This window comes from Oncorhynchus tshawytscha, linkage group LG28, assembly GCF_018296145.1.
Source record: "Oncorhynchus tshawytscha isolate Ot180627B linkage group LG28, Otsh_v2.0, whole genome shotgun sequence".
Classification (NCBI taxonomy): domain Eukaryota; kingdom Metazoa; phylum Chordata; class Actinopteri; order Salmoniformes; family Salmonidae; genus Oncorhynchus; species Oncorhynchus tshawytscha.
Genome location: NC_056456.1, coordinates 11,701,251 through 11,716,258, shown reverse-complemented (window position 1 = coordinate 11,716,258; position 15,008 = coordinate 11,701,251).

Sequence of the window (15,008 nt, the reverse complement as noted above, 5' to 3'; positions counted from 1 at the left end):
TTCCTGTCAGTGGTTGATTACAATGTCTGTCACCTGCTTTTTTTTGTTATAACCTTGCAGCTGATAGGTCGTGTTGATCAGGGTCAAGCTTGTGTTCAAATTGTAAGACCTCTCACAACAGCAGTGGGTCAGAGTTGTGTCCAGTTTGGGGGACGCAATTTCTTTCCAAAGAATTTCTCACGACGCACACACACAAAACATTTGTTTATAATAGGGTTCATGAGTGGCGCAGCGGTCTAAGGCTCTGCTAAGGCCCTGGTTTGATTCCAGACTGTGTCACAGCCGGCTGTGATTGGGAGTCCAACAGGGCAGCGCACAATTGGCCCGGCGTCGTCTGGGTTTAGCCGGTGTAGGGCGTCATTGTAAATAAGAATTTCAGAACTTACTTGCCTAATTAAATAAAGATTACATTAATAATAATACACTGACCTATAAACGCCACATGCAAAAAATATCAAGATTTTACTGCGTTAAGGTTTATTTAACGAAATCAGTCAATTGAAATAAATTCATTAAGCCCTAATTCATGGATTTTACAAGACTAGGAATACAGATATGCATCTGTTGGTCACAGATACCTTAAAAAAAAGTAGGGGTGTGGATCAGAAAACCAGTCCGTATCTGGTTCGACCACCATTTGCCTCATGCAGTACAACATTTTTGTACATAGCTCATCTGTAAATAGCCCATCCAATCTATCTCATCCCCATACTGTATTTATTTATCTTGCTCCTTTGCACCCCAGTATCTCTACTTGCACATTCATCTTCTGCACATTCTACCATTCCAGTGTTTAATTGCTATATTGTAATTACTTCACCACTGTGGCCTATTTATTGCCTTTCCTCTCTTATCCTACCTCATTTGCACATGCTGTATATACATTTTTCTATTGTATTATTGATTGTATGTGTGTTTATTCCATGTGTAACTCTGTTGTTGTATGTGTCGAACTGCTTTGCTTTATCTTGGCCAGGTTGCAGTTGCAAAGGAGAACTTGTTCTCAACTAGCCTACCTAGTTAAATAAAGGTGAAATAATATACAATAAAAAACATATCTCCTTCACATAGAGTTGACCAAGCGGTTGATTGTGGACTGTGGAATGTTGTCCCACTCCTCTTCAATAGCTGTGCAAAGTTACTGGATATTGGAGGGAACTGGAACATGCTGTCATACACATCGATCCATAGCATCCCAAACATGCTCACATGTCTGATGAGTATGCAGCCCATGGAAGAACAAGGACATGTTCAGCTCCCAGGAATTGTGTACAGATCCTTGCGACATGGGGCTGAAAAATGAGGTGATCTTGTCACAGTATCTCTGTACATTCAAATTTCCATTGATAAAATGCAATCGTGTTTGTTGTCCATAGCTTCTGCCTGCCCATATCACAACACCACTGCCACCATGGGGCACTCTGTTCACAAAGTTTACATCAACAAACAATGCCATACAGGCTGTTTGCCATATGCCTGGTACAGTTGAAACTGTGATTCATCTGTGAAGACCACAATTCTCCAGCATGCCAGTGGCAATCAAAGGTGAGCATTTGCCCACTGTAGTCAGTTACGATGCCGAACTGCAGTCAGGTTAACACCCTGTAGATGAGCTTCCCTGAGACAGTTTCTGACAGTTTGTGCAGAAATTCTTTGGTTGTGCAATCCCACAGTTTCATCAGCTGTCTGGGTGGCTGGTCTAAGACAATCCCACATGTGAAGAAGCTGGGTGTGGAGATCTTGGGCTGGAGTGCTTACACGTGGTCTGCCAAAATCTCTGAAATGTCATTGGATGCGGCTTATGATAGAGAAATTAACATTAAATTCTCTGGCAACAGCACTGGTGGACATTTCCTTCAACAAAGTACTGAGTAAAGGGTCTGAATACTTATGTAAATGTGATATTTCAGTTTATTATTTCGAAAAACCTGTTTTTGCTTTGTCATTATGAGGTATGTGTGTAGATGTATTAGGAAGAACATTTATTCATTTCATTTTAGAATAAGGCTGTAATGTAACAAAATGTGGAAAAGGGGAAGGGGTCTGAATACTTTCCAAATGCACTGTATATACAGTACCAGTCAAAAGTTTGGACACACCTACTCATTCATGAGTTTTTCTTTATTTTTTACTATATTCTACATTGTAGAATAATAGTGAAGACATCAAAACTATGAAATAACACATGGAATCATGTACTAACCAAAAAAGGCTTAAACAAATCAAAATATATTTTAAATTTCAGATTCTTCAAAATAGCCACCCTTTGCCTTGATGACAGCTTTGCACACTTTTGGCATTCTCTCAATCAGCTTCATGATGTAGTCCCCTGAAATGCATTTCAATTAACAGGTGTCCCTTGTTAAAAGTTCATTTGTGTAATTTCTTTCCTTCTGAATGTGTTTCAACCAATCAGTTGTGTTGTGACAAGGTAGGGGTAGTATACAGTAGATGACCCTATTTGGTAAATGACCAAGTCCATATTATGGCAAGAACAGCTCAACTAAATAAAGGGAAACGACAGTCCATCATTACTTTAAGACATGAAAGTCAGTCAATCCGGAAAATGTAAAAAACTTTTAAAGTTTCATCAAGTGCTTTCGCAAAAAACACAAAGTTCTATGATGAAACTGGCTCTCATGAGAACTGCCACAGGAAAGGAAGACCCAGAGTTACTTCTGCTGCAGAGGATAAGTTCATTAGAGTTAACAGCACCTCTGATTGCAGCCAAAATAAATGCTTCACTGAGTTCAAGTAACAGACGCATTTTCATCATCAACTGTTCAGAGGAGACTGTGAATCAGGCCTTCTTGGTCTAAATTCTGCAAAGAAACCACTACTAAAGGACACTAATAATAATAAGAGACTTGCTTGGGCCAAGAAACACGAGCAAATCAAATCGAATTTTATTTGTCACATACACATGGTTAGCAGATGTTAATGCGAGTGTAGCGAAATGCTTGTGCTTCTAGTTCCAACAATGCAGTAATAACCAACAAGTAATCTAACTAACAATTCCAAAACTACTGTCTTATACACAGTGTAAGGGGATAAAGAATATGTACATAAGGATATATGAATGAGTGATGGTACAGAGCAGCATAGGCAAGATACAGTAGATGGTATCGAGTACAGTATATACATATGAGATGAGTATGTAAACAAAGTGGCATAGTTAAAGTGGCTAGTGATACATGTATTACATAAGGATACAGTCGATGATATAGAGTACAGTATATACGTATGCATATGAGATGAATAATGTAGGGTAAGTAACATTATATAAGGTAGCATTGTTTAAAGTGGCTAGTGATATATTTACATCATTTCCCATCAATTCCCATTATTGAAGTGGCTGGAGTTGAGTCAGTGTCAGTGTGTTGGCAGCAGCCACTCAATGTTAGTGGTGGCTGTTTAACAGTCTGATGGCCTTGAGATATAAGCTGTTTTTCAGTCTCTCGGTCCCAGCTTTGATGCACCTGTACTGACCTCGCCTTCTGGATGATAGCGGGGTGAACAGGCAGTGGCTCGGGTGGTTGATGTCCTTGATGATCTTTATGGCCTTCCTGTAACATCGGGTGGTGTAGGTGTCCTGGAGGGCAGGTAGTTTGCCCCCTGTGATGCGTTGTGCAGACCTCACTACCCTCTGGAGAGCCTTACGGTTGAGGGCGGAGCAGTTGCCATACCAGGCGGTGATACAGCCCGCCAGGATGCTCTCGATTGTGCATCTTTAGAAGTTTGTGAGTGCTTTTGGTGACAAGCCGAATTTCTTCAGCCTCCTGAGGTTGAAGAGGCGCTACTGCGCCTTCTTCACGATGCTGTCTGTGTGAGTGGACCAATTCAGTTTGTCTGTGATGTGTATGCCGAGGAACTTAAAACTTGCTACCCTCTCCACTACTGTTCCATCGATGTGGATATGGGGGTGTTCCCTCTGCTGTTTATTGAAGTCCACAATCATCTCCTTAGTTTTGTTGACGTTGAGTGTGAGGTTATTTTCCTGACACCACACTCCGAGGGCCCTCACCTCCTCCCTGTAGGCCGTCTCGTCGTTGTTGGTAATCAAGCCTACCACTGTTGTGTCGTCCTCAAACTTGATGATTGAGTTGGAGGCGTGCGTGGCCACGCAGTCGTGGGTGAACAGGGAGTACAGGAGAGGGCTCAGAACGCACCCTTGTGGGGCCCCAGTGTTGAGGATCAGCGGGGAGGAGATGTTGTTGCCTACCCTCACCACCTGGGGGCGGCCCGTCAGGAAGCCCAGTACCCAGTTGCACAGGGCGGGGTCGGGACCCAGGGTCTCGAGCTTGATGACGAGCTTGGAGGGTACTATGGTGTTGAATGCCGAGCTGTAGTCGATGAACAGCATTCTCACATAGGTATTCCTCTTGTCCAGATGGGTTAGGGCAGTGTGCAGTGTGGTTGAGATTGCATCGTCTGTGGACCTATTTGGGCGGTAAGCAAATTGGAGTGGGTCTAGGGTGTCAGGTAGGGTGGAGGTGATATGGTCCTTGACTAGTCTCTCAAAGCACTTCATGATGACGGATGTGAGTGCTACGGGGCGGTAGTCGTTTAGCTCAGTTACCTTAGCTTTCTTGGGAACAGGAACAATGGTGGCCCTCTTGAAGCATGTGGGAACAGCAGACTGGTATAGGGAGCAATGGACATTAGACCGGTGGAAAACTATTCTCTGGTCTGATGAGTCCAAATTTGAGATTTTTGGTTGCAACCGCCTTGTCTTTGTGAGATGCAGAATAGGTGAACGGATGATCTCCACGTGTGGTTCCCACCGTGAAGCATGGAGGAGGAGACGGTGTGATGGTGTGGGGCTGCTTTGCTGGTGACACTGTCAGTGATTTATTTAGAATTCAAGGCACAGTTAACCAGCATGGCTACCACAGCATTCTGCAGCGATACACCATCCCATCTGGTTTGCACTTAGTGGAACTATTATTTGTTTTTCAAACAGGACATTGACCCAAAACACACCTCCAGGCTGAAGGAGAGGGATGGAGTGCTGCATCAGATATTGACCTCAACCCAATTGAGATGGTTTGGGATGAGTTGGACCGCAGAGTGAAGGAAAAGCAGCAAACAAGTGCTCAGCATATGTGGGAACTCCTTCAAGACTGTTGGAAAAGCATTCCAGGTGACTACCTCATGAAGCTGGTTAAGAAAATGCCAAGAGTGTGCAAAGCTGTTTTCAAGACAAAGGGTGGCTACTTTGAATTACCTCAAATATGTTTGGATTTGTTTCAAACTTTTTGGGTTAATACAATATTCCATATATGTTATTTCATCATTTTGATGTAGAAAAGTCAAAATTAAGAAAAAACATTGAATGAGTAGGTGTGTCCAAACTTTTGACTGGTACTGTAATTCATATAGGAACGGCTTAAGCTGCTTGCTATAGCTAGCTAGCTGACTAGTTAGTCTGTCAGGCAAGAAAAGTTGTGTGTTTTGGTAAATTTGGGCAGCGCTCACTAAGCGTCAACTTCAGCTGTCACTTTCACTAGCTAGTAATACAGACAACCTGCTAACTAGCCACCGAAATGAAGGCTAGAGTAATTTGTGTTTATATCTGTTGAGCTTAGGTTATGGTTTGTCATGTTTACTAGGTGCAGATATTCATAGGCTATACATTGCCTCATTTTCCTTTTATTTGACAGCTTAGCTGTCAAGTTAAGGTAGTAGATGCCCACGCAGTTTAGCTCATATGATGAGTTAGATATGTTTCTACTACCGTTCTAAAGTTTGGGGTCACTAAAAAAATTCCCTTATTTTTTAAACGAGAGCACATTTTTTTCTCCATTAAAATAACATCAAATTGATCAGAAATACAGTGTAGACATTAACATTGTAAATGACTATTGTAGCTGGAAACGGCTGATTTTTAATGGAATATCTATAGGCGTACACAGAGGCCACATTATCAGCAACCATCACTCCTGTGTTCCAATGGCACGTTGTTAGCTAATCCAAGTTTACCATTTTAATAGGTGAATTGACCATTAGAAAACCCTTATGCAATTATGTTAGCACAGCTGAAAACTGTTGTTCTGATTAAAGAAGCAATAAAACTGGCCTTCTTCAGACTAGTTGAGTATCTGGAGCATCAGCACTTGTGGGTTGGATTACTGGCTAGAAACAAAGACTTTCTTCTGAAACTCGTCAGTCTATCCTTGTTCTGAGAAATGAAGGCTATTCCATGCGAGAAATTGCCAAGAAACTGAAGATCTCATACAATGCTGAATACTACTCCCTTCACAGAACAGCGCAAACTGGCGCTAACCAGAATAGAAAGAGGAGTGGGAGGCCCCGGAGTACATTAGTGTCTAGTTTGAGACGCCTCACAAGTCCTCAACTGGCAGCTTCACAAGCCTCACAAGTCCTCAACTGGCAGCTTCATTAAATAGACCCACAAAACACCAGTCTCAACGTCAACAGTGAAGAGGCGACTCTGGGATGCTGGCCTTCTAAGCAGAGCTCCTCTTTCCAGTGTCTGTGTTCTTTTGCCCATCTTAATCTTTTCTTTTTATTGGCCAGTCTGAGATATGGCTTTTTCTTTACAACCCTGCCTAGAAGCCCATCATCCCAGAGTCACAACTTCACTGTCGACGTTGAGTCGCTCTTTTGAAAGCATTGCATGATATATTTTACTAAACTAAATCACCAGTGGTGTGGCAAATGCCACCTCACCACACGTTTCTGGCGGCCCAGTATTGGTGAAAATCCAATTCAAAAGTCGAACACGCACGAGATGGTGCACGTTAGCAAGATGAAACATCAGTGCACGAGCAAACTGATTCGAGAGAGAAGAAATGTGGTCGAGCGAGCAGAGGACGGGTCCCACGAGTGCACATGCCAGTCGAGAGCGCTATAATTAAACTTGAGATCTTGTGTAACTTTAAGCGAGCAGAACATCATTGTCACAGATCAAAAATAAAAATGTCTTTAATAGTACATATAGAACAGTAAGCAATAATCCGCGATTCAAATGTGTAAAAAATTCATTTGGACGCATTTAATTGTCCACCAGCAAGTCACTTGGCATTGGCAAGTTTTCGCTTCAATTTCTCAAATTGCTTTCTCTCAAGTCTTGACACCTAATGGGTCACGTTCAGTGGAGTGATGGACGAACGTACAAATTCCTGCCATTGGCCAGTCCAGTGTTGTGATTGGCTATTACAGGCCTTCTGTTTGCGATGCACTGCAGAGCCGTCTATTTAGCTAGCTAGCCGGTTTGAGAAGTAAGCACCGAACATCTTGGGAAACCCAACATTCTCATAACCAAATTAATTGGGAAATAAATTGTAATAAATATACTATCCCTTGAGTGGAATCTACTTGCTGAGGGAGAGATTACATTTACACAATAGTTCAGGGGTGCAACTTTGGTTTTAGAAGTGGGGGTACTTAATTTTTTTTTTAATATATATATTTTTATCTGGACAGATAAACACTCAAAATATTTCCCCTGCAATATTTACCCAGAGGGAAATGGGGGAGGGTCATGCTTTTTCAATTTCAGTCAAGGGGAGGGTTTAGTATTTTGCAGCATATTTGTACTGAACTATGCATACCACAGTAAGGGATGGATATTCCAACCCTGAGCCCCAGCCTGCTCTGCTCTTGCTGATCAATTTTTGTTGTGTGCACTGCCTAACCAATGGCTGTGCTGTGTAGGCCTACGGTGGCAGTTCAAGAGGAGTCAAAGGCTTCTACCAAAAATGGTTTTTGATTAGGCCTCGTCCAAAACATTTATGCGGACTAGCCTATAACCTATGTTCTGTTCAATTTGAGAAGGAGAGTGTGAAGATGAGGAATATGTTTCTTGCTGATGTATGCCTATTTATCAGAGTTATTGACCTCACAATAAGCCAGATTCGAGTAACTTACATTGTGTTGCTGAAACTTGAAGCAGCAGCTGGGCACAATCAATCGGAAATGGACAACTCACATTGCTGAAAGTAGGCAAATTGCAGTAGGCATAATTAATTTAAACCCTCTTATTTTAGAGACTTACTAACAACAAGAGGGCTTTGTGTTGGAGCTTGTTTCTTCCTATTTAAGAAATAAGAGGTAGGCCTACCTATTTGACATACAATTAGGCTATAGGCTGCCAAATCCATAGATTTAATATAGCAGCCTGCATTCCTCCACCCACCGTAAAATAGTCTATCTCCGTGTCAGTGAAGGGCTGTTAAGTTAAAAACCAAGACTCAAATTGAGGGAGTATGAGAGGGTATGCCATAGGCCTATTTTAGAAAATGGCAAAAAGCACAGACCTACCCTTTGTTAGCTTACAATAAAACTGATCCAATTATATAACAGCACTTTGGTCTACAATGCTTTATTAGAAACAAGCTGTAAAATACCTGGGAAAGACGTGACTCTGATGCATATGATGATATCATTGTTAGTTTCTTTTACATTCAGAGGCTGAGCTACAACTTTCTACAGCAGAGGAGACAAAACATTGACTTGCATGGGAAGTAATCTAATTCTGTCACTATCAATTGATTAAGATATTCACTTTCTGTACAATAGAAGATGTTTAAACCCAGACAGCTTTTAGGAAAACAACTGTGAAACTGTGAAAAACTTTGCACCTACAGTGCTGCCATCTAGTGGCCAAAGTCTAAAATGCGTCTTCGCTAGAATAATTCCTTTTGCCTTTTCTCTTGCATTTCAAAGATGGTACAATTATTATTCTTTTAAGTTGTTTTTTTCTTTGTATTATCTTTTACCAGATCTAATATGTTATATTCTCCTACATTCCTTTCACATTTAGACAAACTTCAAAAGTTTTTCATTTCAAATGGTATCAATAAAATGCATATCCTTACTTCAGGGCCTGAGCTAGCTACAGGCAGTTAGATTTGGGTATGTCATTTTAGGCGAAAATTGAAAAAAAGGGGCAGATCCTTTGAAGCTTAAATATTTTTGCATCGGTAGGCCTAACTTTTGACAGTACTATGCTCAGATTCCTAATGACATCTCAGATTTCATTGCAAACAAGACACACTGATTTGGCGTTGGAGAAAAATGATAAGATGAACACAGACCTATCTCTGTCCATTCTTAGCCTGTAATTTCTGTCATTTGTATGGCATAAAAAAAAAGATTCTGATATGTACAATCAAATGCAATTGCATGAATTTTCCTCAGACCTGTAAATACAATGATAGATTCATGAAATGCTTTTACTATTAAGGAGATCTTTCCAACCCTACTCTTGTCCACAGCGGTATGGGAACACACAACCTTCTGGCCCACAGCCCTGTGCGCTATCAAAATTCCTGCTTTGCTATGCAATGCTTACAGGACAAAGAAAAGTTTCTAAAACTGCAGTTCTAAGGCTCTGGTCTGTCCAAGAAGTGAGGGTAAATGGTAGAAACGTTCTCTGCTATCCATTTGATATTTTTATTATTATTTTGGGTATAGGGGAGTGTCACTTGTTTTTTTTTCAAGCATTCAGGGACGGTTTAGGGAAAATACATTTGCTGAAGGGAGGGCCATCCATTTTCATTTCAGAGGTCAGATTTTCTCCATGTAACCCTTATTATAAATAACATTCACTCCCTCAGGTTCGGCAGGTTTTTTCTTTGCTTGCTTCTTGGTTGTACTATATCTTGTAAAAATGTTCTTATTACTATTATTAGTACTGTTATTTCAGTGAATTCAGAACAAAGTGGGACACATTTTGCATTTCTGTCTTCTTGTAACCCGTTCAGACATCTTATCCAACATATTAGCCCAACACATTTCTGAAATCCTCAGATGTTTCCTAATCACACAAAATGTAATTGACATTGCAGTAAAATTAAGATTATAATAATAGTGTCCCAGTTTATCTAATAATAATAATACATGGGACTTAAGTAGTGCTTTTCAAGGACCCAAAGTCTTTTAACAATTAAAGAAATGAAAAAGAAAAATAACAGAACAGGACTCAAAACAAAACACCAGACTTGACGAGACATGAATAAAAAGAGGGATGGGCTCAAAGAAGGGAAAGAGTGGGATGTATCAGTGTATGGAGAGGTGAGGGTTGGGATTTGGATACGAACCCGGTTTCGTGTAGGGGGTAGGGTAAGTGTTCGGTGCTGCTCAGTATGGTGCAGAGAGGATTGTCTGAGTAGTGTATTTCTTTGCTTGCTTGTGTGTGTCAAATCAAATCACATTATTATTGGTCACATACACATGGTTAGCAGATGTTAATGTGAGTGTAGCGAAATGCTTGTGCTTCTAGTTCCAACAGCGCAGTAATATCTAACAAGTAATCTAACAAATTCACAACGATTACCTTATACACACACAAATGTAAAGGGATGAATAAGAATATGTACATATACATATATGAATGAGCGATGGCCATGCAGTATAGGCAAGCTGCAGTAGATGGTATAGAATACAATATACACATATGATTGACAGTCATCTGAGTCAGTGCAGTACAAGATGAGTGCCTTTCCCTACATAGATTCTGAAAGTCAGTAGTTAACTTTTTTTTTAATAGCATTGTATTTGTTCAAACACAATTCTCTTCATCAGTTTGCTAAGGACAGGCGGAAAACAGGTGGGTGTTAAAAGCCAGCAAAGGGTGCTTTACTATTTTTAGGTAGTGGAATTAGTTCAGCTTCCTTCCACACCTGTGGACACACACTCCTTTAGTCATTGTTTAAAGACATAGCAAATAGGGGTGGCAATACAGTCTGCTACCATTCTCAATTGTTTCCTGTTAAGGTTGTCTATACCTGGTGGCTTATCATTATTGATGGACAACAACCGTTTTCCCACCTCTTCCACACAATCTTGACCAAATTCAAAATGGCAATCCTTCTCTTTCATTATTAGATCTTCAATACACAAATATGATGGTTCACTGTTCAATGTTGTCATTTCACTTCTCAGTTTGTCTACTTTACAGGTGAAATGATTGGCCATATCAAAAGGTTTTGTTAAAAATTACCCATCAACTTCAATGAACGATGGAGATGAATTGGGTTTTCTGTCCATAATATAATTTAAGATATTCTAGTTTTTCCCCTTGTTTTTTATGCCATTTATTTTGTTTTGGTAATATAATTTATTTGTACAACATTTCTCAATTTACAATGTGTCAGCTGAGCAGCCTGACTGGTTGGTCACCTCCTTTGCATCACTTCTTTGAACCATACACATTTTCAGTTCATCATCGGTCCAGGGGGATCTAACAGTTCTCACAGTTAGTTTCTTAACAGGTGCATGTTTGTCAACAATTGGCAAGAATAATTGTACAAATACTCCAAGTGCTGCAACTGAATTCTCCTCCTTATACACATCAAACCAACATAAATGTTTTTACATCTTCAACAAAAGAGTCCTGAGAAATTCGATCTCTTATAGATAACTTTAGGCCCTACCTTTGGAACTTTGGCTTTCCTTGTTATTGCCACAATGTAAGAGTCACTGCTACAGCCAGTGGGAGCTGATATTGCTTTGGAGCAAAGCTCTGCATCATTGGTGAAGACGCAATCAATAGAAGTGGATGTGTCACAGATCCGACACTATGGTATAAACTAGTTGGTTGAGTGATAACCTGGGTTATGTTACAGGTATTAGTCACATTAAGAAGCTTCCTCTTGAGAGGACATCTAGATGATAACCAGTCAATGTTTAGGTCACCAAGAAAATACATTTACTATAGCAGCACCCTAAAATAACAGGCTTCAGATGAGGCAGGTAAACCTGCAACCACTAACAACTGTTGATATAAAAAGGCCTTTATAATTGATTGAATTCTTGTCTTTATTCATGTCTTTACCTTGCTGATAAAAAAAAAGAGCAAGTGGTTTTCAATAGTGTGTGTGGAGTATGTTTGAGCTATTATGTGGGTAGCCTCTAGCCTAGTAGCTAGATCCTTTTGTGCATTAGCAAACTCCTCGTCCGCTCAATAAATAACAGAAGATGGCTAAAGGACACAGAGACCACCTGGGATATACATTGTTGTTTTGTCCCCAGACCTCGGACAAGTTTATACAAAAGCCACTGTTCAACCATGTGAAACGTAATGATTTGTTGGTGAATTTCTCTTATTTTTAAATGAGTTGTAATAAAACAAATGTTTTGCATCTCTGGTGGCTGAAGACTTCTATTCTAGTACATTTTAGACAAAATGTTTGACCAATGTGTGGGTCAAACGAGAACATCTGTGTTGCCCTTGCTTTAAAAGAGTAAGCTCAACCTGGGGGGGTATTCCTGAAAGATGGTTTAACAAATTCAGGATTCCCTGAACATATCCGGCTTTCCTTAACCAGATAAGGGAGTCCGGAATTTCTTGGTTCCAGAACGTCTGCTTCTCGTTTAAAGTAATTAGGCTAAGCGAATCTCAGATTGCATGCAACATTCAAAAAGGTAGATGATAGATATGGAGTCAAAAAAGGCATAGCACAGAACAAGAAACAATTGTAACACACAACAAATATGTTCACATATTTACACAAAAAAAGTAATTCATCCCCTGCCGCAAAAGCCAGAGAGAGCCTGGCAGAAAATGACCGACAGAGTAAACGTAATATCTAATAGGCCTAGCTTACACACATGGCTGATTAGCAATAAAGCTTTCAATTTATAGAGAAGTGTTATTTCAACACTGGTGATATTACATGTCAAGGCTCTGGATAAATACTGTGTGTAAGTTGTAGTAGCCTGTCACAGTTGCAATGGCATGCCCAATTCCATAGCCTATGTAGGATGAATAATAATTTTCATAACAACATGGGAAACAATGTGTACTATGTTCAGTTGTAACCCCATGGGAGTCGCAGATCTGACAAAAAAAAGTAAGGAAGATCATTGAGTTGAATGACTTGGTTTGGTGAAGATGTAGGCTACACTATTCAATAGCTACCCGTTTATGCTGTGAAAAGATGTTCTATTCACGTAGTCTCCTTCATCTGGTCCAGAGGGTCTTTGACTGAGGATATGTCCCATCTATAGAACCAATGTCACTTGGAATCTGCAAGATAAATTAGGCTATTCATCATGTTGTCTAGTCTTATCAATTTGAGATTAGCAAAGCATCACTGGCAGTCAACTGACCGGAGCCTACTGTACCTGCAATTCTGATGGCCAGGAAATGCAACAAAGACATGTCACCTGATTTGCCGCCTTTCACCCATGTGGACATAGATTACTTCGGCCCCATAGAGGTGAAGCGAGGCCGCATTCATGTGAAGCGGTATGGTGTGATCTTTACTTGCCTTGTGAGTCGAGCTGTCCATTGAGAAGTTGCTAGTTATCTGGATGCTGATTCCTGCATCAATGCCCTGCCCCTGTCGAAGGGGCCCAGTAACAAGTATCAGAACAGACAATGGCACCAACTTTGTTGGAACACACAGAGAGCTAGGAGAAGCTCTGAAAGAGCTGGATCACAACAAGATTCAAAATGAATTACTGAAGGAAGGAGTGACATGGTCATTCAATCCTCCCTCTGGAGCCCACCATGGGGGGGGGGGTATGGGAGAGGTTGATCCGACTGGTGAAAAAGATCCTCTATTCAGTCCTTAAAGAGCAAGTACTGGATGATGAGGCTTTGCAGACAGCCTTGTGTGAAGTTGAGGCGATTATGAACGACAGACCAATCACTACTGTAACAAATGACCCTAATGATCTAGAACCCCTGACTCCGAACCATCTGCTTCATCTGAAAGCTAAGCCAGTCCTGCCACCAGGACTATTCCAGAGAAGCGACCTATACTCACGAAGGAGATGGAAGCAAGTACAATATATCACTGACCTCTTCTGGAAGAGATGGATCAGGGAGTATCTTCCACTTATGCAGGAGCGGAACAAGTGGAACAAAACTTCAGTCCTGCTGACCTTGTGGTCATCGTCGATGACACCGCCCCAAGGAACTCTTGGCTAATGGGGCATGTGGTGGAGGCTTTGCCAGGGGCCAAAGGTCTTGTCCGGAGAGTCATGGTTAAGACTAAGACCAATATCTTACAGAGACCTATCAATAAACTGTCTGCTCCTTGAGGCGACGGAGTGACACACACACACAGTGCTCCATCTTAGAATCACGTGCATCTCTGATTTGTTGATGTCGTACTCTTACATCCTTCGATGTCGTAGTCATACATTTTTGGACGTCAAACTCTTGACATTTTTGGAAGTTGAACACCTTTACACTTCCACTCAGACTGAGATCTATGGACTATTTTCCTATATGCCACCTTGTATATCTGTATATAGCTATGAACTGTAATAGTGCTCTGGTATAGAATGTTTTGTGTATTGGTTTTACGTTTGAATATTAAGTAATTGTTGTGCATTCAGTGCAGTCAACAATTAGGGGCCGGTATGTTAGAGCCGATTTGGACATATTTGTATAAAAGACTGAACATACCGAGCTCCATGTACATTTGTGTAAATATAGTAAATATTATTGTACATGATGAAATATTAGGTACGTACCTTTATGATTTATATTTACCTGATTGAGATATATTCATTTGTTAGTGTAACTCAGTTTTTGCCCCCTCCTTGCCCATTCATTGTATTGTGGTAAGTGTGTTAGGATAAAGGCAGGAAGTTGGGCCTTTGGGGAGGGGGTCCTTGCTAGATGCGGGAGCGGTATAGTTTTTTGACCATACAGACATACATGTCATATTATGTATTTTCCATATCAAGTAATCTATGCTTTAAGTTGATTGGATAATTATTTCTTTGTTAGATATAAGAAGAATAAACATTTTTGTTGCACCATATCCCTGGATGTCATTGAACGTTTGGCCGTTTGGAAACCTTGAGTGTGGACTGTATGCGTACCAAACAACCCCGCTTCAGGCTTGGGCAGTGGCTATGGTAAAGAGGATAGGAAGCCACTACAGGAACATCTCTTCAATGCGAGGCAGACTTCTTACGGCTCTACACAGTTGCCTTGCCAAATCGTTCCGCATTACCCACATTGTACAGGAAACTTCCAGTGGATATTTTCTTTTTTAATCGCTAAGCAATACAGTTTG